The following is an 18,567-nucleotide window of genomic DNA, read 5'->3' on the forward strand; positions in this document are numbered from 1 at the left end:
AGAGCTGATTGTAGTGACCGAATTTGCTGAGCACAAGGAACAACTATAGTGTATTTTACAGTGAAGGAATACAGTTTGATTCAGAGTAAATTATAGACTTGTAATGGATTTCATGGTAGTTTATTATATTTTTATAAAAGAACAGAATACATGCAAGTCCATCAATAAACTTGAGACTAAATCCATTTGGGTTTGTAAGATTTCTGTTTTTTCTTCTCTTCGTACAAGATCCTGTGAAATCTGACCTATAAATCTCACCTTTTGTGTGACTATGTACTGGTAAAATTGGGTGCAATTTATTTTATATGTGTTTATTTGAACAAGATTCCTCCAGATGGCATCTTGTGAACACTTAAAAGGTTCTGATTCAAGCTGAAGTATCCTGATAGGAGAACAGCTGAACTGTAACCAAAATTATAGCATCTTTACTGTGTCTTTGCAAAAATCAGCCTGAATGCTTGGTAAAATGTACAGTACAATGCAAAATTTTGATTGCTCTTTTTAAAATACCTTTGCTATTCTTGATGTAACAAGTAGTTCAAGTGGAATCCTGAGAGTCAAAGATGCTAGGGAATGAACTAGCTGATCCACTCGTGATACCCTTAGTATTCCTTTACCTCCGACCCTTTGAGAACTTGTCATGAAGTGTATACAAGTGAGAGTATTTGCAGTTGCCATAAAAATTTAATGTATAAGCCTTTAAATAAAACCTGCGCATTTCTAGTGTTCAAAACAATTTTGGGAGGGTGAAATTGACTTGTACGGGGCGGTAGATATGCACAAATATTGTAGAATTACAACTGAGCTATGCAAACAACATTGTCTGCATTTTTGCATAATTTAGCACTGTAACTGAAACCATTAAGTGATAAATTGGATTAAATTATGCTAATTTACCACCTTAACAACCGGAAACGAATCACAGCACCTTTGGTAGCGAGTCCAGTGGTACGTATTCGGAATTATGTGCAAAACTAAATTAACCAGTAAACCATGCTTGAGGGAAGTTAAATTGAAAGTTGACCTTTAAAAGGGTGGCTGGACCCCACATGGTCCACAGCCAGCAAAGGACAGAAGGCCAAGGATGGAGCTGTACCTTTCCTATTCCCTCTAGGCAAAAACTGACATCCTGAGCAGAGGGCAATGATTGTATTCTGTGGGAGGAAAGCCAAGTAATAGACCTCCAGTTTTAAAGTACATACAAAGCCATTCATTGTGTACAGACATCACACATTATTGATTAATTACAGGTGACATTGTATAGCATTTTTATAAAGCTCCTCCAATTCTGGCCCCTTGCGTGTCCCCCGATTTCCTTCGCTGCACCATTGGTGGCCGTGCCTTCAGCTGCCTGGGCCCTAAGCTCTGGAATTCACTCCCTAAACCCCTCTGCCTCTCTACCTCTTGTTAAAGGCGCTATAGGCTGCCTGTGCAGATGGAACCATAACACTTCAGAAGAGGGAAGAAAATAGGGGGGCAGGGGGAAAGAGAGAAATATCGTGAAGGCACTGGATTTGTTACTTGTGTTTAGTTCCCCTTTGGAAAACTTGGGACTAATTTGGCAAGTCAGAAATACCACTAACAGTACTGCAGTGTTATTTTTGTCTTATAAATCTTAGTATATATTAACAGGCTATTCTTTTATTAAAGCTATGGAATCCCGAAGTGCGGCATTCTCCACTTACTTCCAGTAGATGATGATTCTGATTTTTCCATTTCTCTTCACTTACCAGATGGTAATTTTTACAGGAATTAACTTATATTTTCACCCGTATTGTGACGCGGTGCTTGGGAGACACTCACTTTGTGCATTTATTAAATGTTTTTATAAGGTATAGTGAGTATTCAATGTCTTCAAAATTGGGATTGAAGATTCAGTAAGATTTCTATTTTCTCCTGAATTCAGTGTTTCCCTATCACTTAGCCAAATTTTGGAATTCATCCATGTAATCATGAGTATGTGGGGAGACATAGAAAAACATAAAAGATAGGAGCAGGCCATTCGGCCCCTCGAGCCTGCTCCGCCATTCAATGAGATCATGGCTGATCATCCAAACTCAGTACCCTGTCCCTGCCTTCTCCCCATATCCTTTGATCCCTTTGGCCCTAAGAAATATATCTAACTCCTTCTTGAATATATTTAATGAATTGGCCTCAACTGCCTTCTGTGGTAGAGAATTCCACAGGTTCACCACTCGCTGGGTGAAGAAATTCCTCCTCATCTCTGTCCTAAATGACTTACTCCTTATCTGTGACCCCTGGTTCTGGACTCCCCTGCCATCGGGAACATCATTCCTGCATCTAGTCTGTCTAGTCCTGTTAGAATTTTATAAGTTTCAATGAGATCCCCTCTCATTCTTCTAAACTCCAGCGAGTATAAGCCCAATTGACCCAATCTCTCCTCGTATGTAATTCCTGCCATCCCAGGTATCAGTCTGGTGAATCTTCGCTGCGCTCCCTCCATGGTAAGAACATCCTTCCTCAGATAAGGCGACCAAAACTGCACACAATACTCGAGGTGTGGTTTCACCAAGGCCCTGTACAACTGCAGCAAGACATCCTTGCCCCTGTACTCGAATCCTCTCGCTAAAAATGCCAATATACCATTTGCCTTCTTAACCATCTGCTGCACCTGCATGCTTACCTTCAGCGACTGGTGCACAAGGACACCCAAGTTTCGTTGCACTTCCCCTTCTCCCAATCTATTGCCGTTCAGATAATAATCTGCCTTCCTGTTTTGCCACCAAAGTGGATAACCTCGCATTTATCCACATATGGCAGATGCAGTATAATCACCCAACCTGTCCAAATCATACTGGAGTTTCTCGGCATCCTCCTCACAGCACACGTCCACCCAGCTTTGTGCCGTCTGCAAACTTGGGAGATATTACACCTAGTTCCCTCGTCTAGATCATTAATATATATTGTGAATAGCTGGGGTCCTAGCACCGATCCCTGCGGTACCCCACTAGTCACTGCCTGCCACTCGGAAAAAGACCCGTTTATTCCAACTCTTTGCTTCCTGTCTGCCAACCAGTTCTCTATCCAAGTCAGTACAGGAAACTCTTTTTAATCCGGCACCGACGGGACTGGCATGGTGCCGGTTTATCAAAAAGTCCGGATTACAGAGAGGTATAGTAAAAGGTACGAGAGCCCCATACACAGCCACAGATCCAGGCGTCCTTGTTGCATGGCAACAGGTGCAGGAACCCCGGCCACAGATCCAGGCATCCCTCCAGGTGCAGGAACCCCGGTTACACGGCCACAGATCCAGGAACGGCTACTAATATGAAGTAAAACTTACCTGAGCCTACTCCTGAATTTTGTCGGTTAACAGAGATTTCCGGTTATTTAGGTGCCGGTAAATTGAGAGTTTCCTGTACCTTGCCCCCAATCCCATGTGCTTTAACTTTACACGCTAATCTCTTATGCGGGACCTTATCGAAAGCCTTCTGAAAGTCCAAATGCACCACATCCACTGGTTCTCCCTTATCTATTCTACCAGCTACATCCTCAAAAAATTCCAGTAGATTAGTCAAGCACGATTTACCTTTTGTAAATCCATGTTGACTTTGTCCGATCCTGTCACTGTTTTCCAAGTGCTCTGCTATTACATCTTTTATAATGGACTCTAGCATTTTCTTAAGTACCCTAGGAGACCAGAACTAGGGGCCATAAATGTAAGATAGTCACTAATAAATCCAATGGGGAATTCAGGAGAAACTTCTCTACCCCAGGGAGTGGTGAGAATGTGGAACTCACTACCACAAGGAATAGTTGAGGCGAATAGCATAGATGCATTTAAGGGGAAGCTAGATATGCACATGAGGGAGAAAGGATTAGAAAGATACATTGATGGGGTTAGATGAAGAAGGGTGGGAGGAGGCTCGTGTTGGCGCATGGACCTGTTAAGCCGGATGGCCTGTTTTTGTGAGGTAAGTACTTTGTAATACTTTGATTGAACATGAACAGAATACTAGACAGCTAACTCCTGCTAAATGTGTACCTGCTCCAAATAATGGAGTTCCACGTACTCCGCTCCACCTTTAATTCCTGTAGAGATTATCTGATACAAGTGTGACTGTTCAATGTACTTTTATCAAACCATAAACTGTTTCCAATTGTTTTCAGTGCAACATGCTCTTTATATTTTGTATACTTACGCCATAACACAAATGGGGTGGTTGTGGGGATGGGTTACAGGAAATTAGGCTTCTTTGGTCCTCTTTCATGCCTGGATTGCACCTTTTATGTTGTAATTGGTGTTGTGATATGACCCCATTGCATCCTGACTCCCATTCCGATTTCTCCCATGATTGTTTGCTGCTTTCATCAGTTCAACGTTGGTTGTTTCCCATTCTAGAAGTCACGGTTAAGCTTTGTTGTAGTGTGGCTTTAAGACCAGTAAGTGATGAAAGGTGCAGTCTATTCTTAATTCAAAGTTGCTTAATTCAAATATCTGTTAATTTGATTTGAAATTGTGTAAACAAAGACTCCTGTGCTTAATTTTGTGCTACCAATACTGGATAATTTGATTTTTCTTAAATTGGTAATGAATTAGGATTAAACAAAAACTATTGTATTGGTAGCATAATTTAACTCCTGTGGCGGAACCACCAGAGGATTACGGACAATTGCATATAATTCCTTTTACAGCAATGTAGTACAGCTGGGGGCTGCACCTTTAATGTATCTGTTAATTGTACTAGGGCTTCTTTCCTGTACTCCGCGTGATGACGTCATGCCGTCCGTCACGTGATCTCAACGGCGGGAATAACGTCATGACGTCAGAGCTCGGAACCTGCTAGCAGTTGAGCTCGGAACCTTCTAGCAGTTCGAGAGGCTTTCAAGCAGACCAGACCTATTTGCATTGTATCCTACAGTTTCTTGTACAGCTTTGTTTGTTCATTAAATTTTATTGTTTTTGATTTTCTGAGTCGATCTCAATTCTTCGGCTAGGAACCTCAGTTCCTACATTGGTGACCCCGATTTCTTTGAACAATTTTCGTTGAAGTTACATCATCGACACGAACGCCGTCACCCTCAAACTGCTGCAATTTTGAGAGCAACAACCGGCCGCGTGGTTTTTCCAGACGGAAGCCCAATTTGCAATCCGGGGAGTAGCAGTGGATTCGACCCGTTATTATTACGTGGTCTCCGCCCTCGACAGCGCCACGGCCTCGCGGGCCATCAGCCTCCTCGAGAGTCCACCGAACGATGGCAAGTACGAAGCTTTAAAAGCACGTTTACTGCAGATTTTCGGTTTGTCCAAGTCGGAGCACGCTCGCAGACTTATCTCCATGCCCGGCCTCGGGGACTCAAAACCCTCAGAGCTCATGAGCCAAATGCTCACGCTTTTGGGCTCGGAATCGCAATTTGTTTTCTGTTCCGCGAGCTGTTTCTCTGTCAACTACCAGAGCCAGTACAGACGGCCTTGGCCAATTCCGCGATCACGGATTGTGCTGAACTCGCCGCGGAAGCGGATAAAATATTCACCGTCTCACAACAATTTTGTGCAGCCACGAGGCGCCCATCCCCCACAAGAGCGAATCCGACGACGACTCCTGCAGGCTGGTATGCATACCACGCTCGTTTCGGCGCTAAGGCCAGAAATTGCCGTCCGCCCTAAAGTTTCTCACCAAAAAAAAACCTACCTCAAACCAGCGGTTTCTGAGAAGATCAATAAGGCCTAAGGGACACGCCGGAGTTGTGATGGCCGTCGGGTCCGCAGGGAAACTCCTGTATATTACAGACTCCCTGTCAGGGCGACGTTTTCTCTGTGATGCTGGCTTCCAGTGCAGTATCCTACCAGCGTCGAAGCTAGATCTTCAATCTGGCGGTCAAGGTCCCCCCCTCGAGGCAGCCAATGGTGCGGCCATTCGCACGTTCGGAAAGCGTAGGGTCCAGTTGAGTTTTGGCGGCCAACGTTTTGTTTGGGAGTTCATCACGGCGAAAGTCTCAGGCCATCCTGGGGGCAGATTTCTTCTGCGCAAACTGGTTTCTCGTCGACGTCCGACACTGCCGGCTAATCAGTGCCTCCACTTTTCACTCGGTGCCCTGCCACCGAAGCACCGCGATGTCTTGGTCAGTTACCTGTGCAGTCCCATCTCCAAATGAGTTCTCTCGTCTTCTCAGTGAGTTCACTGAGCTCACCAGGCCCACATTTTCTTCTTCAGTCGCGAGGCACGGTGTGGCGCACCACATTACCACGACAGGATCCCCCGTTTATGCGAGAGCTTGAAGGCTGGAACCCAGTAAACTCGTGGCCGCCAAGGCGGAGTTCCATACAATGGAACGTCTGGGTATTATTCGACGTTCGAATAGTCCTTGGCCCTCGCCATTACACATTGTTCCTAAGCCGGGCGACGGATGGTGACCATGCGGCGACTACAGACGCCTGAATGAGGCTACCACGCCGGATCAGTACACAATTCCTCACATTCAGGATTTTTCGGCCCATCTGGCAGGAAATTCCATCTTTTCCAAAGTAGACCTCGCCCGAGGCTATCATCAAGTGCCCGTGCATCCTCAGGACGTCCCCAAAACTGCCGTCATCACACCTTTCGGGCTCTTTGAGTTCCTTCGTATGCCGTTTGGGCTGAAGAATGCAGCACAAGCCTTCCAACGTCTCATGGATTCCGTGTTGCGCGATCTGCCGTTCATCTTCGTCTACCTAGACGACATCCTTATTGCCAGTAACAGCACGAAAGAACACATTACGCACTTGCGTACCCTTTTTTCTCGTCTCGGCCAACATGGCCTTATTATCAACCCGGCCAAGTGCCAGTTTGGGTTGCGCAGCATTGATTTCCTGGGACACAGAATCACCTCAGAAGGCGCCGTCCCGCTGGCCACGAAGGTGGAAGCAGTCACCTCGTTCCCTCTTCCTCAGACCATCAGGGCCCTCCAGGAATTTCTGGGAATGGTCAATTTTTATCATCGGTTCGTCCCCAAGGTGGCATTGTTGATGCAACCTTTGTACGAGGCCCTCAGAGGTAAATCGGGCAAAGACCCGATCGATTGGACACCCCAGATGGACCAGGCTTTCCTCGACACTTAAGAACGCTTTGGCTGCTGCGACCATGTTGGCACATCCCCTTCCGGGTGCAATCATTGCCCTTACCACCGATGCATCTGATTATGCCATCGGGGCAGTACAGGAGCAGTGGTTCGACGGCACATGGCAACCACTGGCTTTCTTCAACCGCCAATTGCGGAAGAACGAACGCAAGTATAGTACTTTTGATAGGAAGTTGTTGGCATTGTTTCTGGCCATCCGCCATTTTCGCTTCCTACTGGAAGGACGCCCATTCACGGCTTTTGTAGACCACAAGCCACTTACTTTTGCGATGGCCAAGACAGCGGAACCATGGTCGGCACGGCAACAACGTCATCTTACGTACATATCTGAATTTACAACCGACATACAACATATCTCGGGCAAAGACAACCTGGTGGCGGATTGTCTCTCCCGCGCCCAGCTCCATGCAGTACACCTGGGAGTCGACTATGTTGGTTTGGCAAAAGGACAGAAGGCAGACCCTGAAGTGCAGGCATACCGGAGCGCACCTTCCAGCTTACAAGTGGCTGATGTCAGTTTCCAGGCCGCAGGGACCACACTTCTGTGTGACATCTCGATGAGTGTCCCACGCCCAATTGTTCCAGTCGAATGGCGCAGGAGAATTTTCGACACTATCCACGGGTTGTCACACCCTGGCATGAGAGCGTCACAATGACTCATGGCAAAGAAATTCGTCTGGAAGGGCATGCATCTCGACGTCCGTGACTGGACCAATACCTGCGTGAGTTGCCAGAAGTCCAAGATACAATGCCATGTTAAGGCCCCAGTTGCCACTTTTCTGGTTCCGGAGCGTCGATTCGACCATGTGCACGTGGACCTGGTTGGTCCTCCCCCTTCCTCTCGCGGGTACACTCACCTCCTCACCGTGGTAGACCGCACCACCAGGTGGCCAGAGGCAATTCCTTTGGTTGCCACCACAGCAGCAGACGTCTCTGGAGCCTTCCGTCGTGGGTAGCTCGGTTCGGGGTACCGGCTGACATCTCCTCCGACCGGGGGCCTCAATTTACCTCTGAGCTTTGGAACACCGTAGCTCACGGTTTGGGCACCAAGCTTTATCGTACCACCGCCTACCATCCACAGGCGAATGGTCTGTGTGAAAGATTCCACAGGTCCCTTAAAGCCACACTGCGTGCTAGTCTCCGTGGGCCTAGTTGGGTGGACAGGCTCCCTTGGGTGCTGCGAGGTCTTCGTATGGCGCCTAAGGACGACCTGCATTCTTCTTCAGCAGAGCTGGTTTACGGCCAACCACTGAGTGCCTGGTGATTTTCTTCCTCCTCACACGGAACCCTGGTCCCCAGCTCAGCAGCTCATCAGCCCCCAGGAAGCGGCTAGGAATTTCATCCCAGTGCCTACATCGCATCAAGACCTGCAGCGCTCCCATGTCCCGGTGGATCTTAAGAGCGCAGAATATATGTTCATTCGGCAGGATGCTCGCAAAAACCCGCTCAAACCGCCTTACACAGGTTCATTCCGCGTCATCTCGTCAGGTGACAAGTCCTTCACAGTCGACGTCAGCGGTAAGCCTGACCACATCATCGACCGGCTGAAACCGGCGCATCTGGATCTGAGCGAACCAGTCGTCACCGCTCGGCCGCCTCGTCGTGGTCGTCTACCGTCGACTGCTGGTCCAGTACAGCCACAGTCATCCGCCGAGTTGCCAGTGCCCGCCTCACCGGGTCGACCACAGCCGGCCTCTTCTCCTCCGCCTGTGGCGTCATCCCAACCACAGCCAACAGCCAGATCGTCTTCTAGCGCTCCGTTCCAGCTGCCGGGGTATCTCAGTCGGTCGGACAGACTCGTCAGACCCCCTTCTCGCCTTACCTTCTCTGTTAAAAGCAATTCTGGGGGGGGGGCGCGCATGTGGCGGAACCACCAGAGGATTACGGACAATTGTATATAATTCCTTTTACAGCAATGTAGTACAGCTGGGGGCTGCACCTTTAATGTATCTGTTAACTACTAGTGCTTCTTTCCTGTACTCCGCGTGATGACGTCATGCCGTCCGTCACGTGATCTCTCAATGGCGGGAATAACGTGATGACGTCAGAGCTCGGAACCTGCTAGCAGTTGAGCTCGGAACCTGCTAGCAGTTGAGCTCGGAACCTGCTAGCAGTTGAGCTCGGAACCTGCTAACAGTTGAGCTCGGAACCTGCTAGCAGTTCCAGAGAGGCTTTCAAGCAGACCAGACCTATTTGCATTGTATCCTACAGTTTCCTGTACAGCTTCGTTTGTTCATTAAATTTTATTGTTTTTGATTTTCTGAGTCGATCTCAATTCTTCGGCTAGGAACCCCAGTTCCTACACTCCCATAAATATACAATAACGACACCACCTGGCGTAGAACTAAGCGATACAGGCCAGAAGGTCACAAATTCAATCTGGTCCCAGGTTTAATCTCTGCTCTGCACTATCCTGAAGTACTGTAGTTGATGCCAACAAGGTCAGCAGATGAGTTGCTACGACTTGGCTGATTTAATTTTTTAAAATTCCATTAAGCATGGATCTAGTGCAGACGCTAAAGGTGACACTACATAACCCCCCCACCCATTTTGGGATGGCAAAATGAGCATCAAATCAGAGTGTGGGGCTGGATCAGACTGAGCAGAAACCCTTGGCAGTACCTTCTCAGGGTGGCTAGTAGCGATATTAAGACAGCTAGTTTTTAAAATTTGATTTATGTGCAAATAGAGGAAGCTGAAATTAAATTCTGGCCTAGAAAATTTAACGATTTCATGGTGCACTTACTATATAATGGTGTTGGTACAAGGCAGTTTCACTTTGTACCAATAGTGAGGTTGTGTAGTGTAAATCTGGAACATTTGGCCTGACAGTAGTACTGTAGTGTAAATACACCTTTAGCAAAACAGCATACAGTTGTGGTATTTGTGTCTCGGTGGGGGGAGGGGCGGGAACGGTTTGTATCGGGACCAATTTGAATTTTTTTGCCTCCTGCAATTGCTCCTATTTTACTCCCAACAGTTTTTATTTCAATACATTAATCTTTTGGTTGCTATTTTTCGTGCCTTATTCTCTTTATTTGAAAATGTCTTTTTTTAAACTATGTTCCTTTCCTGACTCTCTCAACTTGCTCTTATAAAGCAGTTTTCCTCCTTAAAGCTTATTTTTCCATTAATCTTCATCTTTTATTTCCTTGTTCAAACAGTATCATCTTGTTCCTGATTCTTGTATCTCTTTTACTTGCTACTGCCTTCACCTGTATTCCTGTGATCTTGAATTTTATTGTCCACTTCTCTTTCATTTACAGAATAAGCTTCTTGACTTTCTTGTTTCCTTATTATTGAATGTTTAATCTAAATGAGCTAAAACAAACTAATAAAGTAGATGAAATAAAAACAGAGAATGCTGGAAATACTCAGCAGGTCAGGCAACATCTATAGAGAGAGAAACAAATTTAATGTTTCAGGTTGATGAGGTCATCGACCTGAAACGTTAACTCAGCATCTATAGAGAGAGAAACAGAGTTAACGTTTCAGGTCGATGACCTCATCAACCTGAAACATTAAATTTGTTTCTCTCTCTACAGATGTTGCCTGACCTGCTGAGTATTTCCAGCATTCTCTGTTTTTATTTCAGATTTCCAGCATCCGCAGTATTTTGCTTGCTTTTTGTAATAAAGTAGATGACTCACTTGGGAGGGCGGGGAACTGTTTGCTATTTTATCTATTTGAAAGAGATGCTTCAAAACATGCAACTTTGGACAGCATCTATCATTGTACTTGACCAAAATCCTGGTGACAACCAGTGGCCTTGTTTGGAATCATGGCCCTTTGATCAAATGTTAGAGAGTTCCCCATTTCTAGATCCACTGAGTCAGACACATGGGCTGGTGAAAATGTGTTTATTTTAGCTGGTTTATTTCTGCATGACAATAAGATTGTTGGTGTAAACTATTTCTTTACGGTAGCCCCGCTGTTGTTTGCTAGCACATGACTGAAGCAACCATTTCGTTTCGCTGTAGACCATTTTTAATGAAAGAAGTAAACCGAACAGGTACAAATATTACCGAGTAAGTAATACAACAACAACAACTTGTATTTATAATGGCGCTACGATCTATAAAAGGAGAAACTCCAAGTGTTTTATGTTAAAATAATCCATGAGGGGTTTTCTTTGAAATGCAAAGTGAACCTCATATTTCCTCAAAGACGTCCAGAAATTTATATGATTTCCTTTCAAAGAGAATCAACCATTTCCTTGCAACATGTCTTTAGGGTTGTCTCTTGATGTTTCTGGTGCTTAAGAATGAACCCTGTGGCTATCATAAAGCAAACCAATTAAAGAACTGGAGCTGAATTCAGTTGTTTTTTTTAAAAAAGCATAAATCAATGCTCAGACTGTAGCTGTCGCTGATAACTTGATAAATTAAAATTGTCCTGACCATGTTGAAATGAAATGTACAGCATTCAGGACCAAAGTGACATTCAAATTGTAAATATGCAAATACACGTGCACAATCCTGAATCTTCCAAATACTTACTTAAATTTGAATTTTTTTTGGAAATTTAATGAGTTGCCATCCTCCAGGTGAGATGTTAAGCTGAGGCCATGTCTGCCTGTTCATTTGGACTTTCAAGATCTCACGGCAGAGGAGGACAGAGTTCTCCCGATGTCCTGGTCAATATTCTTCCCTTTATCAGCACCATCAAACATATTAACTGGTTGTTTGTCTCATTGTTGTTTGTGGGACCAAAAGGACAGCCATGTTCACCTACATAGCAAGTGCCTGCACATGTGATAAGGTGCAATTTTTCTAAAGTTCCAGTTGTCACAAGCTGGGCCCAATTGGCCCTTCATGTATTACAAATCTTGTGAACCTTTTCCTCGCCCCCACCCTACCCGTCTCAAGCACCCACAAGTATTTCCCCACTCCTCCAACGGGCTTCCAGCCGCCCTTTCCCTCTGCACTGGTCTTCCAGATGTCTGTGCTCTATTAAATATGGTCTTTCTCATCCACAATCTTATCCTGGAGGAATGTCTTGGCATTCTGGGCCTAACAGAAACTGGCTCACAAATAGTAACTCCTCCCTCCTCCCTGATGCCATAGACCTGGCTTCATGTTCCATCGCATACCTTGCCCATGTCCATGTGGTAGCCTCGCATTCAACTGCAGATCGCACCTCTGGCTCTACTTCTACTCCTCTAGCTCAGTCTTCACGTTTGAAGACTTCACCTCCTCCACTTCTCCCACCTCTCCTTCAAGATCCTCCTTATCAAATGCTTCCACATTCCTCCATAGACTAGCTGCCTTCCTCATTAAATTAAGAACATAAGAACATAAGAAATAGGAGCAGGAGTAGGCCAATCAGCCCCTCGAGCCTGCTCCGCCATTCAATAAGATCATGGCTGATCTGATCCTAACCGCCAATCCACTATCACAGAACCATCTCCTGAATCTAACAGAATTAGACACACGAAATAGGAGCAGGATCAGGCTACACGGCCCCTGGGCCCGCTCCGCTACCCACAGGGCCATGACCGATCCGAACCTAGACTCATGTCCAAATTCCTGCCCGCTCCCTGTAACCCTTAATTCCCTTTACTTCTAGGAAACTGTCTATTTCTGTTTTAAATTTATGTAATGATGTAGCTTCTACAGCTTTTTGGGGCAGCATATTCCATGGACCTACCACCCTCCTGAGTGAAGTAGTTCCTCCTCATCTCAGTTTTGAAAGAGCAGCCCCTTATTCTAAGACTATGCCCCCTAGTTCTAGTTTCACCCATCATCGGGAACATCTTCCCCGCATCCACCCGATCCGACCCCTTCACAATCTTATATGTTTCAATAAGATCGCCTCTCATTCTTCTGAACTCCAATGAGTAGAGTCCCAACCTACTCAACCTCTCCTCATATGTCCATCCCCTCATCCCCGGGATTAACCGAGTGAACCTTCTTTGTACTGACTCGAGAGCAAGTATGTCCTTTCTTAAGTATGGACACCAAAGCTGTACGCAGTATTCCAGGTGCGGCCTCACCAATACCTTGTACAACTGAAGCAATACCTCCCTATTTTTATATTCTATCCCCCTAGCAATGAAAGCCAACATTCCATTGGCCTTCTTAATCACTTGCTGCACCTGCATACTAACCTTTTGAGTTTCGTGCACCAGGACCCCCAGATCCCTTTGTACTTCAGTACTTTCCAGTTTCTTGCCATTAAGATAATAACTTGCTCTACGATTTTTCCTGCCAAAGTGCATAACCTCACACTTTCCAGTATTGTAATGCATCTGCCAAATCTCTGCCCACTTAGCCTGTCGATGTCCCCTTGCAGGTTTTTTATGTCCTCCTCACTCACTACTTTCCCTCCCATCTTAGTATCATCTGCAAACTTTGATATGTTACACTCGGTCCCCTCCTCCAAATTGTTAATATAAATTGTAAAGAGTTGGGGACCCAGCACTGACCCCTGCGGAACACCACTAGTTACTGATTGCCAGTCTGAGAATGAACCATTTATCCCAACTCTCTGCCTTCTGTTAGATAGCCAATCCTCTATCCATGCCAGAATATTACCCCCAATCCCGTGATTTTTTATCTTAAGCAATAATCTTTTGTGTGGCACCTTGTCAAATGCCTTTTGGAAGTCTAAATACACTACGTCCACTGGTTCCCCTTTATCCACCCTATATGTTACTTCCTCAAAGAACTCCAGCAAATTTGTCAAACATGACTTCCCCTTCATAAAACCATGCTGACTTTGTCCTATTAAATTATGATTATCCAAATGTCCTGTTACTGTCTTCTTAATAATGGACTCCAAAATTTTACCTACCACAGATGTTAGGCTAACTGGTCTATAGTTTCCAGCCTTCTGTCTACTGCCCTTTTTAAATAAGGGTGTTACATTAGCAGTTTTCCAGTCTGCCGGGACCTTTGCCGAGTCCAGGGAGTTTTGGAAAATTATTACCAATGCATCCACAATCCCTACCGCCACTTCCCTCAAGACCCTAGGATGTAAGCCATCAGGTCCAGGTGATTTATCCGCCTTGAGTCCCATTATTTTACCGAGTACCACTTCCTTAGTGATTTTGATTGTGTTTAGCTCCTCCCCCCCCCCCCCCCCCCCTTTAGCCCCATGTTTGTCCAGTGTTGGGATATTCTTAGTGTCTTCTACTGTAAAGACTGATGTAAAATATTCATTCAGTGTTTTTGCCATCTTCATATTTCCCACCATTAATTTCCCGGTCTCATCCTCTAAGGGACCAACATTTACTTTAGCCACCCTTTTTCTTTTTATATAACTATAAAAACTCTTACTATCTGTTTTTATATTTTTTGCTAATTTACTTTCATAATCTATCTTCCCTTTCTTAATCAATCTTTTTGTTATTTTTTGCTGTCTTTTAAAGTTTTCCCAATCCTCTATCCTCCCACTAGATTTGGCTACCTTATATGCCCTTGTTTTTAGTCGAATACTATCCTTAATTTCTTTACTTAGCCACGGATGGCTGTCTTTTCTTTTACACCCTTTTCTTCTCAGTGGAATATATATTTTTTGGAAGTTGTAAAATAACTCCTTGAATGTACACCACTGATCATGTATCGTCTTACCCTTTAATCTATTTTCCCAATCCACTCTACTCAATTCCGCTCTCATACCTTCATAGTCTCCTTTATTCAAGCTTAGCACACTTGTTTGAGATCCAACCTTCTCACCCTCTAATTGAATATGGAATTCAACCATGTTATGGTCACTCATTCCAAGGGGATCCTTTACTAGGACATTTTTAATTAATCCCGTCTCGTTGCACAGGACCAGATCTAAGGTTGCTTGCCCCCTGGTCGGTTCAGTTACATACTGCTCAAGAAACCCATCCCTAATACACTCAATGAACTCATCCTCAAGGATGCTCTGCCCAATTTGATTTGTCCAATTAATATGATAGTTGAAATCCCCCATAATTATAGATGTTCTCTTATTACAAGCCTCAACTATTTCCTGATTGATACTCCGTCCAACAGAGTTGCCACTGTTCGGAGGCCTATAGACTACGCCCACTAGTGTTCTTTTCCCCTTATTATTCCTTACCTCCACCCAAACTGTTTCATTATCCTGATCTTTTGACCCAATATCATTTCTCTGTATTAGTGATTCCTTCCTTTATTAACATAGCCACCCCACCTCCCCTTCCTGCCTGTCCTTCCTGATCGTTAAATAACCTGGTATGTTTAATTCCCAGGCATTGTCACCCTGCAGCCATGTTTCTGTAATGGCCACAAGATCATACCCATATGTAGTTATTTGTGCCATTAACTCATCTATTTTGTTACGAATGCTACGTGCATTCAGATAGAGAACTTTCAAAGATGTTTTGTGACACTTAGTTCCTGCTTTTGCCCTTTTTATTAATTTACCTTTTACTCCATACCTTCTGCCCCTTCCTGATACGCTCTGGTTTTTAATTTCCCCACTGCTACCTAAGTCTATTACCTTCTCTGTTGTCATTTTTATTATTTGCTCTCTAGGAACCTCCCCCCCACTAGTTAGTTTAAAGCCCTCTCTACAGCCCTAGTTATATGATCCGCCAGGACTCTAGTCCCAGCACTGGCCAAGTGAAGCCCGTCACGACGGAACAGCTCCCTCCTGCCCCAGTACTGGTGCCAGTGTCCCAGGAAGCAAAACCCATTTCTCCCACACCAGTCTTTGAGCCACGCATTTAACTCTCTAATTTTATTTGTCCTAGCCAAATTCGCTCGTGGCTCAGGTAATAATCCAGAGATTATTACCCTTGTGGTTCTGCTTTTTAATTTGGCCCCTAGCTGCTCAAACTCCCTCAGCAGAACCTACTTCCTTGTCCTATCTATGTCGTTGGTACCAACATGGACCACGACAACTGGATCCTCCCCCTCCCACTCCAAGTTTCTCCCCAGTCCAGAGGAGATGTCCTTAACCCTGGCACCGGGCAGGCAACACAGCCTTCGGGACTCTCGCTCTCGGCTGCAAAGAACTCAATGGGCCAGAAATTCACGGCCAGAAGCGTGAGTACGGTCGGGGTACTCGCGCATTTGGCCGTTGGAAATGCCGGCGTTCAGCAGGAACAGCGCATGTGGGGAACGCCGGCATTTCCAGACCCGAGGTCTATTCACAGCGCGTGCGACTGCACAGGCAGCGCTTGCGCAGTGAACTTTGAGGATTTCAATGATGGATTCAGTGAGGGTAAGTCCTTAGAAGTTACACTTGAAAAAAGCAAGTGTAAAGTTGTTCATTGGCTGCGGAGGAAGATATATTTTATCGTGGAGCTTCTGAAATGCAATATTTTTGTTTGGGAAAGGGAGGGAAGTTATTTTAAGAAATTTTAAGTAAGTTATAAAGTTAATTTTTTTTTTTAAAGGTTTTTCAGAACGGTAGGTAGAAGGAGCAATTGTGGCTGTGTGAATGGAATGTGAGAATGAGTTATGTATGTATGTCCACATATATTCCTTTACGTATATGTATGTATGTTTTATATTCCTTTACTAATGTGTATGAATATGTTTTTAATTATGATTTTCCAATAAGTTACTTTCTCTGAAAGTCGTAATTAAATAATACATTCACACACATAAGTAAAGGAATATATACATAACACGCAAAGGAATATATACAGACATACATACTTTCAGAAGCTCCACGATAATAAATATCTTCCTCCGCAGCCCCTGGAGCAACTGTACCCATGCTTTTTTCATGTGTAAGTTGTAATGACTTGACCTCACTGAAAGCATTAATGAAAGCGGCGAATTATACTGTGCACGCGCTGCCTGTGCAGTCGCACGCGTTCTGCCTCTGAACCCCTTCGTTCAGAGGACAGGAAATGCCGGTTTTCCCCACATGCACTGTGCATGCTGAAAACCGGCATTTCATCCGGCCAGATGCGTAAGTACCCCGACCGTACTCGCGCATTTGGAAGGGAATTACTGGGCCAACATTTTACATGTCAATAAAATGAAAAATTTAACAATTGCACGACTTGCCCCCTCGCATCTGCGACTGAGGGTCCAAGGAGGTGCATTGCGCAAGAGGTCATCATCGTACGTATCCTCACACTGTTCCCTTTGGGGAACTGTATGAAGTGGTGGAAGGATTTATGGCCGTGATTAACGCTCATTCCGTGACCGTAACCATCTTTGAACCAGCCATTAGGGTGGTTAGTCCTATGGCGGGAGGGTTTTACGGGCTCCCACAACCCATCTGAGGGGGGGGGGGGGGCCACCAACACCCACGGACGCAAGTATCCCGCTGGATGTCCACCCAGAATTTAAAGTTGGAGCTCCGACTCCACTTGCCGGGACTGTCTGGAGTGGGGTTCAAAACCCTACTCCTTCTGGCCCAGCGGCGGGGATGCTTACTGCTACGCAAAAGGCCCACTCCGCACAAAAGGTGACACCCATACGTTTCCTGCGCCTTTTCCCTCCCCGTGACTGGAGCCCTATGCTGCCATTTCACGTTGCTAATCGGATTGGGCCTTTGTCATAGCGGTAGGATCCCCGCCGCTGGGCCAGATCAGGGTAGGGTTTCGAACCCCGCTCCAGACAGTCCCGGCAAGTGGAGTCGGAGCTCCGGCTCTAAATTCTGGGTTGACATCCAGTGGGATATTTGCGTCCGTGGGTGTGGGTGGCCCCCTCTCCTTGTATAGCTTGTGGGAGCCCGTAAAGCCCTCCCGCCATAGGACTAACCGCCCTAATGGCTGGTTCAAAGATGGTTACGGTCACGGAATGAGCGTTAATCATGGCCATAAATCCTTCCACCACTTCATACAGTTCCCCAAAGGACATTGCTAAATAAATAAATGGAATTAAAAAAATTCTTTTAGGGCTTTTAAAAGTCTTTAAATTGCTTTAATTCTCTTTAAAACTACTTCAGATTACTCAAAATAATGTAAACATTTTAAAAAGTTTATAAAAGTTACCAAAATCTTCAAAAAACTTCCAAAAACCTATTTAAACTGCTGCTTTGCATGTAAAAATGCTTCGCAGCTTGACAGAAACATTGGGGGCGTGTCCAGTGAAACTGAGACCTCAAGGGGCGTGTCTCACTTGCACTGCTTCGCGCTGGCTGCACTCCTGGGCGGCGTGACGTCATACGCTGCCCGGGATTCTTCTTTTTCAAACACCAAGTCCAGGCGTCCCTGGAGCTGATCGGCAGTAGCGCGGGGTAAGTGCATATACGGGGCTTGCACGCGCGGCAAGCCCCGTTCACCAATTTCTGGCCCTATCTATCCCCTACCACTACAACATTTCTTTTAATTCTCACCTGTCTACTCTCAGTCTCTGTACTGAAAGACCTTTCTTTCATCCTCGATAATTTCAAACACCACAAATTCGCTCTCCTCATTCCATAGTCGATTTCCTTGCCCTCCTGCCTTCCACATTGACTCTCCCACATGCTACTACTCCTTGACCTTGTCATCACTGATCTTGTAAGGAAAGGGTTAGTCAGACAAGTCATCTAGGTTCTGTGGACCATTACCACAACTGCACCAAG

The 18,567-nt window shown here is 45.4% G+C and overlaps 1 protein-coding gene across 8 annotated transcripts in view; it reads left to right on the forward strand.

The window, feature by feature from the left end:
• The window catches only part of LOC147114045 (kelch-like protein 3), a 250,403-nt gene that overhangs the window by 78,145 nt on the left and 153,691 nt on the right, over window positions 1-18,567 (forward strand). Inside the window, exon 1 of one of the 8 annotated variants that reach the window (XM_085995590.1) lies at window positions 1,587-1,736. The exons of the other annotated variants lie outside the window; for them this stretch is intronic. The gene's annotated coding sequence lies outside the window, so the exon portion shown is untranslated. Of the gene's footprint in view, window positions 1-1,586; window positions 1,737-18,567 lie in introns of those variants that run through there. 8 annotated transcript variants of the gene reach the window in all.

Source organism: Somniosus microcephalus, chromosome 8 (assembly GCF_052327205.1).
Source record: "Somniosus microcephalus isolate GS21.2 chromosome 8, FLI_Smic_1.0, whole genome shotgun sequence".
NCBI lineage: Eukaryota > Metazoa > Chordata > Chondrichthyes > Squaliformes > Somniosidae > Somniosus > Somniosus microcephalus.